This window comes from Belonocnema kinseyi, chromosome 2 (assembly GCF_010883055.1).
Source record: "Belonocnema kinseyi isolate 2016_QV_RU_SX_M_011 chromosome 2, B_treatae_v1, whole genome shotgun sequence".
NCBI classification, from domain to species: domain Eukaryota; kingdom Metazoa; phylum Arthropoda; class Insecta; order Hymenoptera; family Cynipidae; genus Belonocnema; species Belonocnema kinseyi.
Genome location: NC_046658.1, coordinates 13,802,807 through 13,817,799, shown reverse-complemented (window position 1 = coordinate 13,817,799; position 14,993 = coordinate 13,802,807). Strand labels below are relative to the sequence as shown.

The following is a 14,993-nucleotide window of genomic DNA, read 5'->3' as shown; positions in this document are numbered from 1 at the left end:
GCTGAAAGAACTCAAGGCTATACCACAAAATGATTATCAGAAGTGCTTCGATGATTGGAAAAAGCGTTGGCACAAGTGTATTATATCTGAGGGGATTACTTTTTATTGCTTCCAGTCGTACTTATCTGTTTTACCGACTTTGCGCAGCAGTTCTAAGCTCTCAGGTGTACATAAATAATGCTTGAAAGAAACACAATCGAAATCGGATAAATTGAAAACAACATTTAAAACATAGCGCATATTGTTTGGAGTAAACCTGTTCGTATCTTTTGTCCACTAGGTGGTCATTAAAGGAAAAACTCTTTCACAGTTAGCGTTGTGAGCAGGAATTAAAAAAAAAATTGAGCTATTCGCGGCAATTCTGAATAAGATTTTAAACTCACAGTAGCCGCAAAAAAACAACACAGTTTAGAGCTAGCAGACTGTTTGAAAAAGTCTTCATCTTCATTTTTTTCTCAGCCAAGAAGTTTTTCAGATTTACAGTTTGATCAAAAAGTTTTAAATCGTCGATTACAATTTTTTTGTCAAAAAGAAACTCAGCGCATTTTTGTACGTCATCGTGATCTAGCTCAATACCCAGTTTGAAGTCAATCCATTGAAATGCTTTCAATTCGGCGTACTGTTCGGACCACTCTTCTAAATATTCAATCGTAGAATGTTTAATAATCTTTACGCTTGATAAAAAATCGTCACAAACGTTACTTTTTCCTTCATTACAAGGCTTTTTCAAAATGTTTCTGACGCTATGAGGAACGAAATTTTCTTCAGCGCGTGAACGAAGAATTTGAAGGATTTTTTTACAATTCCAACCATTTCTGCGATACAAATATCCTCTCTTTCGAGCTGAAGCACGTCTCAATGAAATATTGACATAAATGAGTGCACGGACCAAAAAAAGCATTCTCCGATGCCATATTCAAAAAATTCAAAATTATTTTTGGAGGTTGTTTGACTGACAAAAAGTACGATTTCAAACCTTCAAACATGCTCAAAATTCGCTCCACAGGGGGTAACAAGCTGAGCAATTGAGTTTTTGAATGGCTCAGAAGCCTTTGAAAGACTGTCTCAGCAAAATCACAAAATTCTTTTAAACTTTCATGTCTTACAGTGTAAATCGAGAAATAATGGAAATTTTTCAAAATGACAGAATCGACATTAAAAATTCCAAACTGATCAATTCCATGATGGACTGAATTATCTAAAATTTCTTTTTTCGCATCAAAATATTGAATAACAATAGGAAATATTTGAATGTTTTTGTGATTGCTGGCGTCTGTTCCCAATCCTAAAATAGGCATAGATTGCATTTCTTGTAAAATCATATGAATAGAGTGCGGAGATGAAATGTCGTTAATGATAGCCTCGGTTTTCGTGCAAGCGAATTCAATTTTATTTACAGTTTCAGAATCATCAAATAAAAAACGAAATAGTTGCGGTGTGCAATACATTGAACGATAGGACATATGGTGTTTCACCGTGTGGAATGCCAAAACTGCCTCAGCTAATGAAACTCTTATGTAAAGAGCTGAGTCTTTTTTATGACGAAACCATCCAATGAATTTGAGGTAGAAGCAACTTGTATTTTTTCTTTGTGTACTCGACTGTCTAAGTGTTCCTGTAAAGCTTTTCCACCGAAATATCCCGATTGCAAACTTCACACTTAGCTAAGTGTTTTATACCCTCACTCTTAACTCCCGTAACTTTGGCGAAACCTGGAATTTTTTTTGCAGCTCATCCGAGAATTTACACTGACGTTTCGGCATTCTTCTCACGTGCTGTTGTGCAGTTTAAAAAACTAGGTAACCTAAAGAGTAAAGAGTGACATGCAAGTTTTGTGAGAAATTGATTGAATTATTAATGATTTTGAATTGTATAGATATATATTTACCTTGCAATATTATGAAATTCAGAGAAGACAACCGACAATGGACAAGCAATGACAATAGCTTTTTTAGTTGCCAAATATATCTGTACGACTGACATATATTATAACAACATACACTTGAAATTGCCGAAGTCCAGCAGCAGTGGAACTCCGATAGTCGAAAATCGAACGAACCTCTTTTTCCAACGCAGTGTTACTGACAGACCACGACTTTTTCAACTGCGCATGCGTTGCGTATGCAAGGGAGACACAAGTCATTGTCCGTTATACGCGCGCTTATTTGAAATGCTTCGAACTCACACTGTACTTTGAAAAGAGAAAAAGATTGTTCTCGGAACGCGACACTGGCCAATCGGCAAAAACCGGGACATTTACAACACTGATCGCGACACCAGGACGGACAGTACAACACTAGTAGCACTTCCAGGAAAACCGGGACGGATGGTCACCCTATCCTAATTACCCAATATGTTTCGAGTACCCCATATGACCATCGGCCACTGATTCATGGTATTCTTTTATGATTTCGTCACGATTGAATAATAAAGGTTTTATGATTTGGCGTGAACAAATGATTGCCCACAATCCGGAATTTTAAAATATCTGAACAATTACCTTTTCAACAGAAGGCCAGTCTATAAAATCCAACCCTTTTCCAACTTTGAAAATCTTGATAGTTTTTACATTTAAAGTTTTCATGGCGTTTTTAAGGCTTTAATTACCGTAGGAATTGAAATTTACGAATACAATTTCATCATGTTTATTTTTGATCACTAAGCTAAAAATGCATCTTCCACCTCTGGAGTGGGCTTTTCGTTCTTAAAATCAGCTAATGAAAATAATTTCTCTTCCAATTCTTTGTTTACTCGTAAATTCAAGACACCATCAGCAGAAACAAAATGAGCGATATGGCCCTTACCCATAGAAACCTTGTCCTTACTATAAGGATACAAATTCCTGGAATATTAAATATTTTATTTAATTTAATTCCACCCAAGATATGTTTCAGTCTTTTTACTCTCAAGCCCAAGAGATTGAAAAATTGTATCTTCATAAATTTTATCTTGATCAAACTCTTGTTCAGGTTCCTGAGCACCCAGTTCGTTCAAGCAGCGGCTCAATCAATTTTTTTTGCCAGTATCGCGAAAATCGCTGCTGGTTAGAAAGGACTTAAGGTGGCCAACCTCACACTCGCCAGTTACATCAAGCCCTTGGTCGATGCCCACGGCAAGATGCAGAGAATTTGGGTTATTGATTTTATAATCCCTCTTTGCTACACGCCCGATACAGTCTTCCAGTAAAGGAATGGGTACAGTGATGGTCAACTCATCTAGACCACTTACATCACCGGTAGGCAGAGTGATGTTAACATGCACATCACCTACACTTGCACGGATGCAACCCCCGTTAGCAGATCCAAGGTCAGGAGATATTATGTTGAACACTTCATTCAAACCCCTGCTCACTGCACTGGATCCCAGACTACATTGTTCCGTAAACCCGGTCATCAGAGAAAGATCGAAATCTTGAACTGAGGACTGCTCAACCCCACAGCTTAACATTTCCACACCATACTGGAGCTTATCAAATAATTTTTCAATGTCATTATTAAATTTAATAATGCTGAAAATTTCATAATTTCTAGTCCCATTCTATCCATAGATTATAGCACAAGGGACAACCTCATGATCTGCAATTATCGGAGGGGATTAACCATTGCAACCACCCATGGACAATGGGACCCCATTATCCAGTACTGGATTTCTTAAAAGAGCATCAGCAACATGATTTATTCGGCCTAGTCTATAAATAATCTTATAAATATATTCGCTCAATTTGATTCTCCAACGGGCCAATCTGGAAACTGGATCTCTTATATTGTCCAACCATGCTAACGGCCTATGATCGGTTACCAAGGTAAACATTCGACCATACAGATACGGCCTAAAATGTCTAACGCAGAAAACAGCGGCTAATAATTCCTTCTCCATCACCGAGTAGTTTAATTCGGCATCTAAAGATTTCGGCATCTAAGTACTAAAGACAAAGAGTTTGGTGAAATCGAGATATTGTAAAAGAGGTTCGAAACAAATTCTATTACATAAGATTTAAAAAGCGATATTCCCTAATTGATTTAATTGAAATTTCACTTTAGCTGTTTTTGCCAAACTGGGAATAAATATTCTGTAATGTCCCACCAAGTCCAGAAATTGTTGTATATTTTTTTTATTTCTTGGAATTGGACATTCTTTTACAGCTAATATTTTCCGAGGATCAGGTTTTTCCATTTGGAGTAATTACATGGCCCAAAAAAGTTATTTCCATTTCTTAGTGGCATTTTTCGGGTTAAAGAGTTAAACTAGCCCCTTGAAGTTTATTTAAAAGCAATCGTAATTTCCTGTCATGTTCAACCAATGACTGCGCGTAAATCACGAAGCCAAATCACGAGGCCAAATCTAGGACCTGGAAAGTACTGTGCACCTCACAGCTGATCTAATATGTCTTTAATATTGTGTAGTGGGTAAGCGTCCTACACTCTACTCACCTACTCCGGTTTGTTTAGGACTATCCAAAGTGGAGAATTATAAGGGAATGTTGATGGCCTAATTATCCCAGACTCTAATAATTGTTTAGTTTGGTTCTGTATTTCTTCTTGATGAACCTTCGGGTATCTGTACTGTTCAGTAAAAATCGGACTTGAATTATTAGTTATGATTTTGTGAGTAGCTACTGAAGTGGCCACCAAATTATCTTCCGGTAGAAAAAAGCTCAGAATACTACAGAAAATAGACATAAGACTTTTTTCTGTTTTATTTAGTTCCTTCAATTTTACCATTTTCATTAATTCGACATATCGTGCGGCAGATATCCCCTTTACATTCCTAGACATTTTCATGCATGAATCTTTTGTTGGTATCATCTCACATTATTCTAACTCAAATGAGGGAATTGCTAAGGTGACCTCACGAGAAGTCGAACTTATCATTACAATTGTAAACATCCCATTTTTATTCTTAACCAAAGATTCTCCTGCGAAAATTCTAGGCCCACATTGGATGCGCCTCACATACCCATCGTATAGATTTGTCTCGATTACTGAAATTTAATTGAAAAGTCATTTTTTATCACCTGAAAAGGACTTCTAACTCTCAGTTATCACTCATTCCCCCTTTGTCGGAATCATGTTGGATCCTATCCGGACCAGGTTGAATATTTTCCCTCTATTGATTGATACTTTTGGATCAAGAACCTTTTCTTTAATAAGATTCATGCTTGAACCTGTATCTATTAAAAAGGTTGTTTCTAATTTAAGAAATTTCTTATTTGTTAAATTGATTTCAGCAAAACAAATTACGATTTTGGGAGACCTAAGTCATAGGACTACCCTGTGACTTGTCTCAGGAGTTCCATTTTCTGTAGCATCAATTCTCGGGCCAGAATTTTTATTAGCAACCGATTCACCTAAACGCTTTTGATCATGACGCTTTTTCAATTTACAGTATTTAAAAATATTCCCCCACTTTGCAAAATAATCACAAAACATTTTCTCTCTCTCTTGCCTTGACCTATCAAACTTAATTTTTTTTTGTACAATCACGTCAAAAATGCCCGAACTCTTTGCACCTAAAACACTGAACACCTGTCAAGTCCTTATTGACTTTACGTTGAAAATCCTCCTCAGCGCGTAAATGTGTAGTTCTTTTGCGTGAATCGCCTTTCTGAAAATTCTTTTCAGAAAATAAATTCGATGTTGTACAAAAATTCTCCTGATTATGTGCCCTATACCAAAATTACATTTGCAGATCCGCTTGGCTTGCCAATGCTATGGCCTGATCCAGACTTGTTACATTTTTATCCCTTATTTGTAAAAAGATATCTTTATTTAATCACCTTACAAAATTACTGACAGCATTTCTCCTATGTGTCTCACAGATACCGATTCCCCTATCTCCAGGCGTGGTTTTCAAAACATGAGTGATTAATCGATTAAGTATTTGCTTTACCCCTCTACTGCAAATACCTATATAGGTGCCTGTAAAGGTCACTAATAGGATTCTATATAAGGATCCTATAAGTGACCTATATAGGTCAGTATAGGTGCCACCTATAGGAAATAAAACAGCTTCATGCATAGGATCCTTTATAGAATGCTAAATGATTTTATGGTAAGGGTATGGGTTCATTCTTCCTGCGTTAGAATCCACATAAGAATCTATGCAGGTTTCTAACACTAGGCAATCGCATAGTCAAAAATAACTACTGCGCAGCTGTATCTGCTATAGAAAACTACTGCGCAACACTACCGGTTCATCATCTGTCCTATATAGGTCACTAATAGGATTATATATAGTATCCTATGCAGGAAGCTGTTTCATTTCCTATAGGTGGCTCCTATACTAACCTATATAGGTGACCCTATATAGGTCACTTATAGGATCCTTATATAGAATCCTATTAGTAACCTATATAGGTATTTGCAATAGGGCCTCGCCCCATATTCAGGGACTGTTTCGTCAGTTTTTCTTTCTATATTAGTCAATTCGTGAATGAATTGATTTGCATCCCCCTGTGGAGAATGTATTTGTTCCAAGGTCCTGATGATTTATTTACACGCCTGTTGACTGCCCGTCAGCCAGCAGAAAAATAATAAGAGTGAAAGAGATAGAGGGTACTTTTTTTTTAATTTCCCGCTCTCTGTCTCTTTCACTGTTATGACTTTTCGGCTGGCTGGCGACCAGTAAACAGGCGTGTAAATACCCCATGAGGATGTCTTCAAAATTCATTCCCACCCTGTCTTGAATATGTCCGCGTGCTTCGCCGGTAATGTTAGTTCTGAATAACATTGTCTAATAAGGTAATTCCTGATGCTCCACTATTGAAATAGCAGCCCGGCAGTGCTCAATAAACAATTTTATGGACATGTTTTTCCTATCAAAATTTGGAATTAGATCACGAATAATCTTCGGGGGTGCTGTCCCATGATGGCAGAATTGCATTGCGTTTTGTGTAATGTGTCATATAACTAGAAATTTCAGCCAATCGCAGTGTTTCTCTGAATAACTAGGAGAATATTATTGGTTGAAATGTCTAGTGAATTGACGCATTACGCAAAACGCAGCGCAATTCTGCAATCATGGGATGCCGCCCTGAATTTTTTTCAGGGTTGTTAGTTCCAGCTAGAGAAAAAGCAGAATTATAGAAGGATGCATATTAGGACGGAATCACATGATGCTGCATATTCTTTGAATGTATTGATCTTGGAACTGTTTCGAAAATTCGATCGCATTATGCTTGACCAAGCCTCAAAGAGTACTTATTTTATTTTCATTTAGCTTGTTTCAAGCAAATTTTATTAGCAAATTAAATATGTAATTCCATAATTAAGGAAAGAAAAGAGAGTTAAAATATATTCAGATTATTATAAGCAATATGGATAATGAGTTCTTATCCTGAGTTTTAATGCGAACATTTTCTTTTTATCCTAACCCTAAATTTAATCTCTCAAAAGAGGTCAAAATAAATCTTAAAACTAATTGAAAGGATTTTATTATAGTATATACTTTTTATCAATAATAATAACGCATATAAAGCTTTTCACTTATGCACACTGACTTGACGGTCATAACAGACACTTACTGTTTCTGCAACTGGAGAAGTAGGCAACAAAATTTATTCTTAAAATTTCAAAATTACTTGCATTTGTTTTCCTTCATTATTCCTTTAACCACAGCCACTATAGATTGCACTTCACTGACACTTCATGTTGTTAAAATTCTGCAACTATTCTGCTTCCAGAAATTCCAGGAAAATCTTTTAGTGTGCATTTGATCCTTGAAGTTCCATAATCCCAGATAAATGAGTTTATAAGAGTGACGCGTCCTCCTTGTCGATGGTAAATATTACGTTGTTGCAAGTACTTCCCATTGATAATTTGAGATGGAATCCGTCCTCGTTTGATGTAACTTTGCAGAAACGAACTTGAAGTTCGGTAATGGGTCCCAAATCATCCGGGTTTGTCTCAGAATCAGGATCGAAGAAGACAATAAATTTTACGATAGCGATATGAAGTGGAATACAAACTTCCCACCTGCCTTATATGTTTAATACTGCAGATACTTGTCAATCCGGGTTGTTGATGGAAAATCTTTCAACTTCAATTATTTCTAGAGGAGTTAATTCCATTTTCGCCATTATGTAAGCTTTGATTCGAATGTAATAACAATTCCTAAAAAGTCTGTCATCCAATTATGAAAAGTTTAATTCAAAGATTAATTTTCTCTATAGTCAATTCAAATCTTTGCCGCCAAATTTACGGAGTGAAGAACCCAACTCACCTGGTAGACAGAAGGGATTCCACTTCTGATTCAATTGCGGCTTAGGGTGCTTTCAAGCTTCTGCAAGCAGGCAGCCTGCATGTTAAAAACCCATAAGAGTGAGAGAGATAGAGAATGGTCCATCTCTTTCACTCTGAAGCGTATTCTGCATGAAGGCTGCCTGCTTGCAGAGGCATGAAAGCACCCTTAGTTTAAACTGATACCTACCACCAGTGAGCACTAGGCGAAATCACGGCGCTGATTACCTTTAAGGCCAACCTGCTACCAAATGCATTGTGAAAATCAGAAAAGTGATATTTTTCGGTAGTTTTACTAAGATTTTCGTCATTGTTTACAGGAAAAATAAAGTTAAATAGTTTTAGCATCGATTAAAGGAAAATCAATGACAAAATAGCGTACATATTTTAAAATTTGCGAGTATAAGCCCACCTATGGCGCGCGACTGTTGGTTCTCGCGCTTTGCGCTCGATGATTTACTGATCTCGCGCTCAATTGTGAATTTATCTCGCACATTCTTGCGTAAAACTTTTAAAATTAAAACTCAAAACATTCACCACTATAATTTTGCGAGTGTCAATTCTCTTTTATTAAAAGAGCTTTGCTTGAGAGTTTGGGTGCATCTAGGATCATCGACTGATGGTTCTCGCACTTCGCGCTTGGTCTTTGCATATCTTTCGGCTTTAACGAACACATTCTCATCAGGTATTTCGTGCTCCGCACTCGATTTTGTCCAAAATTTCAACTTTTTTACATGATGCTTCACACGTTTATATCAAATATAATACATTTTTTAAGTAACTCTGCCTACGATTTCTTATTGAGATATTGAAAAATAAAGCACCAATTGTATTTATCATGATTACTTTGATGTTTGTTTTTTATGTTACATCAAATTTTATTTTTAGCTGCGCTAAAACATGTATCATTTCAATAAATTTATATAATTGCAATTCATAATTGGCATGGAAATTGAAACATACTTATTCTCATCGCCTTGTTGTTATTTTATTTTTATTTTTAATCTTGTTTTTTACGATTAATGAAAAAATACGATTCCTAACAAAAAATTTTTGTAAAAAATTTATACATTTTTTTGGGTAAATGAATTTTGTCTTATTTATTCTCATAGCTTGCATCGTTTGTACAGAAATTTAATGTTCTTTATTTTAAATGTTGTTTTTTATCAATAAAACAAAAACAACTAATCCTATAAAAAAAGTAATTCATGATAAAGTTGTAGATCTTTTTCAGGCACACACTTTTTGTCGGTCTATCTTTTTTCTTACCTTGCTTTGTTCTACTTTTTGAATTTTTATCAAAAATGGTTGGTAAAAGAACTTAATCTTTCTTTTTCGTTTCTTAGGGTGACGTCCCATGATTGCAGAATTGCGTTGCGTTTTGCGTAAGGCGTCAATTCACTAGACATGTCAGCCAATTATATTCTCCTAGTTATTCAGAGAAACACTGTGATTGTCTGAAATGTCTAGTGATTTAACGCATTACGCAAAACACAACGCACTTCTGCAATCATGGGACGCCACCCTCAAATTCTATGTCAAAGCACAATCAAATCCGACTAGTCTTTCGAATGTTATCCGGTATACAGGCATAAACAACAGTGACAACGACAACAGCAACGATGACGTCGGACAGACAGCCAGACACCGACGTAAAAACTTGTTTTTCTGACTCAGGGGACCTCAACAAGTCGACATTTGCTGAAGTCCGAGAAAGTGATTTTTCGAATAATACTAATACCTTCTCATTATAGACGAAAAAAAAAAAAAATTCACTATTTTTTGTGCGATCAAAATTTGAATTTTCAAATTTTTTTAAACAAAATTCAAAAAGGTAATAAATAATCGTGTAGGGCTTCGAAAAAGTAAATTTTTTCTTCTTGTGATTTTTTCCCATAAGACGCTTTTTTTGCTTCAAATGTCTATTTTCTTTTGGTTTTTTAGATTTCGAAAATCCTCTGACTTTAGTCATTTTATTTTATCAAAAAAATAATAATAATTGGGACAAATTGTTTATATTTTTTTGTAATATAAATGGCTGTCGATAGAATTTTAAAATCGAAAAAAGTGGTCCCAAAAATTTTGAAAAAGCCCTAACTTTTTGAATTTTTATCAAAAATGACTGGTTAACGAACTATATCTTTCTTTTTAGTTGCTCTAACTGTGCGCTAAACCACAATCCAATCCAACTATTCTTTCGAAAGTTATCCGGTACACAGACAACAACAACAACGACAACAACGACGACGCCGGATAGACAGACACCGACGTAAAAACTTGTTTTCCTGATTTAGGGGGCCTCAAAACGTTGTCATTTGATGGAATCTGCAAAAGTAATTTTTCGCATATAATTAATACCTTCTCATTATAGATGAGAATGTAAAAATAAGTTGTAAAACTTTTGATTTGGATAGCAGATAAGTTGCGTTTTGCGTAATGCGTCAATTCACTAGACATTTCAGCCAAGCGAATCGGTTTTAATTGCGTATCTGTCATTTGCAGATTAAAAGAATGAAAATGTAATCGGTTGGCCACATTTTTGAGCGGTCACCTGTGCGTGGTGCTTTAAAGCTGCCATTCCACATTCGTCAAAATGCTGAGTGAATAGAGTTGAATGAGACTGACAAACCTGAAATAATTCCTATCAGTATTCTACGATTCATTAATGTGCATATGAATGGGTTGAGATTCAGTATCAAACGAAGTTTTTAGAAGATCACACCTAATGTTAAAAATACGATGCGCACATAGCAATTTTTAATAAGAGTGAATCTGTCAATTGTAGGTTACCACAGCCCTCACAGCAATAGGATATACCGGCATATCCCATTTGATCCCATTTACCTCCCAGGTTGTCCCAAGGATATCCCAGGAATAACCTTTCGGATATCCCAAGAGGCGGAAATTTGGATATCCCAGGGATAACCCCAGGATATCCAGGGTAGTCCTGGGACGTTTACAGGATATTCAAATATCCCAAGTAGGATATAGAAAATTAATTTATATCCTACTTGGGACATTTGAACGTCCCGCAAACATCCCAGGGGTACCCTGGATGTCCTGGGCCCTGGCAGACCAAAGGAACCGAATGGAGCCTCTACAAAGTACCCGTAAAGACCCCATTGGGTCCTTATTTGGTTCCTTTAAAGAAAAAGAAGATCAAATTTAAACTGTTGAAATTCAGATTCTACGTGAAATTTTCTATTGGAAACTCACGGAGTAATCGCAATATTTTTTTTGCAGCGGCAAAAAGTTAAAAATATGTATAAGATCTATAACGCCTGTTGACTGCCACTTACAGATTATGCGTTTGACGTGTAGCGTTTACTGTCGCAAAAAAACTATTGCGATTATTCTGTGACCTTCTATAGGGAATTTTAACGTAGAATCCGAATTTCAACAATTTAAAAGTTGATTTTGCTATTTTTTCGAGTTTTTTAAAAAGGAACCCAATGGAGTCTTTACGGATACTTTTTAGAGGATCTATTCGGTCCGCCAGGGGGGCTATCCCTGGGATAGCCAAATTTCCGCCTTGCGGGATATCCGGCGGGTTATTCTTGGGAAATCCTTGGAACAACCTGGGAGATAAATGGGATCAAATGGGATATCCTGGTATATCCAATTACTGTGAGGGAGGTTGAGTTTCAACTGAGTGGAATATGCAGATTAAAATTTTCAATAATTAATTGATTCGAATGAGAAGTATGAAGTGATAAATTTGTATAGGAGAATCCTGGTTAATGAAGAATCAAAGAAATTGAAATTAAATAATATTGGAATATATTATAATTGATGCAACAATTTATTTATAAATTAAATGATTATTTAGTTATAATTATCTTTTTACAATGGTTTCAATAGATTATTCTGTACAGGAATTATAAAATTTACACTGAATTAAGCTCCAGTGACATTCAACTTACTCAGTGCACATGCTAATGGCTGCAGGGAGTCCACGTGTTATATAACCTACAGATTGTAATATATTCATTTTTCACTTTCTGTGATCGAGTTTTTATAAACGTAAATTAAAAGAAAAAAATCAGCTTTTTATGTGTAAAATATATAAGTAAATTTTTAACATTCTAAAGTGGTGTGATGCAAATATGTGAAAAAAATGTTCAACAAAATCAAAAAAATGCCCGAAAATAAATAGTCTGTAAATAACAGTAGACTACATGTATGCCAGGATTTTCTTTATAGTTAATCATTAAAATATTTTTTAATGAATAATTAAAATTTTTTAAATCAAAGGACCCTGTATTAAATACATTGAAAATGGCTCTCCGTTAAATTGGCTCAAACTTTGCCATTTCGCACATCTTTTCATGCTGAACAAAATATGTTAAGGGCAAAATATAATCCTATAGACCTTTTCATTTAAGAAGACGACATTCCGCAAGCGCGAAAAAATATAGCACTTCCCTGGGAGTTCAGGACAATTTTTCAATGAATCGTATGTGGGAATAGTAAACATTGACGAAGAAAAAACTATTTCGAACAATTGGAAGTTAAAAAACTTCCCACAAAAGATATGTCTCATATACCAGGAGAAAATCCATTACAAGAAAAACGGTTGGTGCGCACAAGAATTGCTGTTTCGTAAAATGTAAAAGTGACAGTTGATGCAAGTCTTACTTGGAATGTACTTATTATATTTCCAAAACCCTGTTTGATGTTTCGAAAGGGTGACATTCATGATGATTCACTTAAAAGGCATATTAAAAATTGCGCGAAATTCAGTAAAAGTGATATGTGAGTGAGGTTATGTGCACGCAGAGACGAGTATTTTTTAAGCATAAAGAATGTAAACAACGACACTTATATTTGCTCATTGCATTTCGTGTGGAAATTCCTACCTTCCCGGTCAAGCGGTCACCCTGATTTTAAACGTGCTATATAAAAACATAAACAAAAAAATATTTTCATTTCTTTCATTTTCATGTATTTATTACAAACAACTTTTTCACTATTTTCAAATTATATTTCTTTTATTGTACGAATTTTCAGAGAGAAAATTCTATAAATTAAAAAATCGCATTTGCATTTATTTCGGTAATTTGCAAGCTACGCGAATTTCAAAACTGACAACCCACTTATAATGATAGATATCAATTCATTATAAACTGCATTTCTTTAAAAATGCTTTATCAACCTTTTTATACTTTTTAATCATTACAATTACTTCACTTTTATGCAAACCACTATTGTTTCACTGTTGAAACCTTGCGATTATACGCGACGTAAACGTAACCTGCATTGCACATACCGGTCAATAAGTTGCTGCTTTTTCCATTTGGTACATTGTTATCTGCATTTTAACCACCTTTATAACTAACAAACGATATTTCTTTCCTCCTTTTTATGCAATAATTAAGCACCTGGCACATCTTTTTATTTACCATTACACTAAAATTGGATACGATAGTGTGTATTTTACCAAAAATATGTCCTGAACTTTTAAATGTCCGCTAACTGTCATGGTGGCGCCTAAGCTTCCGCTCTTAAATGAAAAGCACTATGCGCCGTTTTGACGCTACAGAGGATCAAAGGATGATAGTAAACCGTTTAAGTACATACATCAAGCATAAGGAAGATATACATAATGCATGTGACATAATGCATAATGCATAATGCATAATGCATGTTGACCAAAAAAAATTGATTGCGCTAAGCAATGGAGTACTAGTAGCATATTTGACTAATTCAAGTAGTTGGCTCCAGTACCTGTTTTTATCAGTGAACGGTGATTAAAGGCAGTTTTATAAGCTGTTCTACGCCAGATGCATAACATTTGATCTGTCCTCGATTCGGCATCGTTTATTACTTATTCAATGCATAATAGACAGAACTGTTTATCTCCAAATGTTAAATAAAGAAGACAACCTATTTCATGTAAAACTTTAGGCTATAAAGAGAGATGTACAGTAGTGTTCATGTGTGCCTTGCCTGTGAAGTTGGCTGCCGGTATATTTTTAAATGTAAAATTGAAATCACAGCCTACTTTATCAAATGAAGCATACATGAACACTACTGTATGATGCATGAATACGCCATTGCACTTTTTAAACAGATAAGTGGTATAAAGATTTTCAAAAAACTAGATTATCCTCTTGAAGTTAACAGCTTAAAAAAATGTAGTTGTTTTACCTATGAAATTTAGTATTCATTCAGTAAACTAATATTTTTTGTGCAAATGATCGCTTCTTTTGCAAGTAAATACTTATCTCTATTTTGCATTTTATATAAATAACAAACGATGGCGTTTCGAAGACAGATCGCCTGCCATGTATGCAACGTAGGATATAATCCTCGGTGAATGCAACGAATAAATGGCATGAAAGATGAAAATACACGGCAACTTGCAATTACACGAAGGGATGCTTTCTATTACCTACCTCTTGACTTGAATAATGAATCCAGATTATGTAATAATTGTAAAAGATCCATATCAGATGAAGTACGTGCTGTAGAAGGTGATCCAAGTACAATGCGTTTAGATGTGTTTACTCAAACGGCAAGTGCATCTTGCTTAGTATGCAATGCTAGCCAAAATGTAGAAAGGTTGTCTACAGAGTATAGGGTAGTTTAAGTGTAAGGTAGAACTAAGGCATCTGGCGAATAATCAAAATCAATTTGAAGATGAGAGTTCTTTCACTGGCGAAGAATTCAAATGTATTTCGCCAATTAGCAAAGGACAATTCTCACTTCTTTTTACGTACTGTGATCCTGTACCTCAAGAGGGAGGTCACAGAT

General features: G+C 35.3%; 1 long non-coding RNA gene across 1 annotated transcript in view; it reads right to left on the bottom strand.

Annotated features, from left to right (window-relative positions):
* The window catches only part of LOC117183103, a 52,320-nt gene extending 37,536 nt beyond the window's left edge, over positions 1 to 14,784 (bottom strand). The window contains exon 1 of the long non-coding RNA XR_004468346.1: positions 14,636 to 14,784. This is a non-coding gene — a long non-coding RNA (uncharacterized LOC117183103). The remainder of the gene's footprint in view (positions 1 to 14,635) is intronic.
* Positions 14,785 to 14,993: the final 209 nt, after the last annotated feature.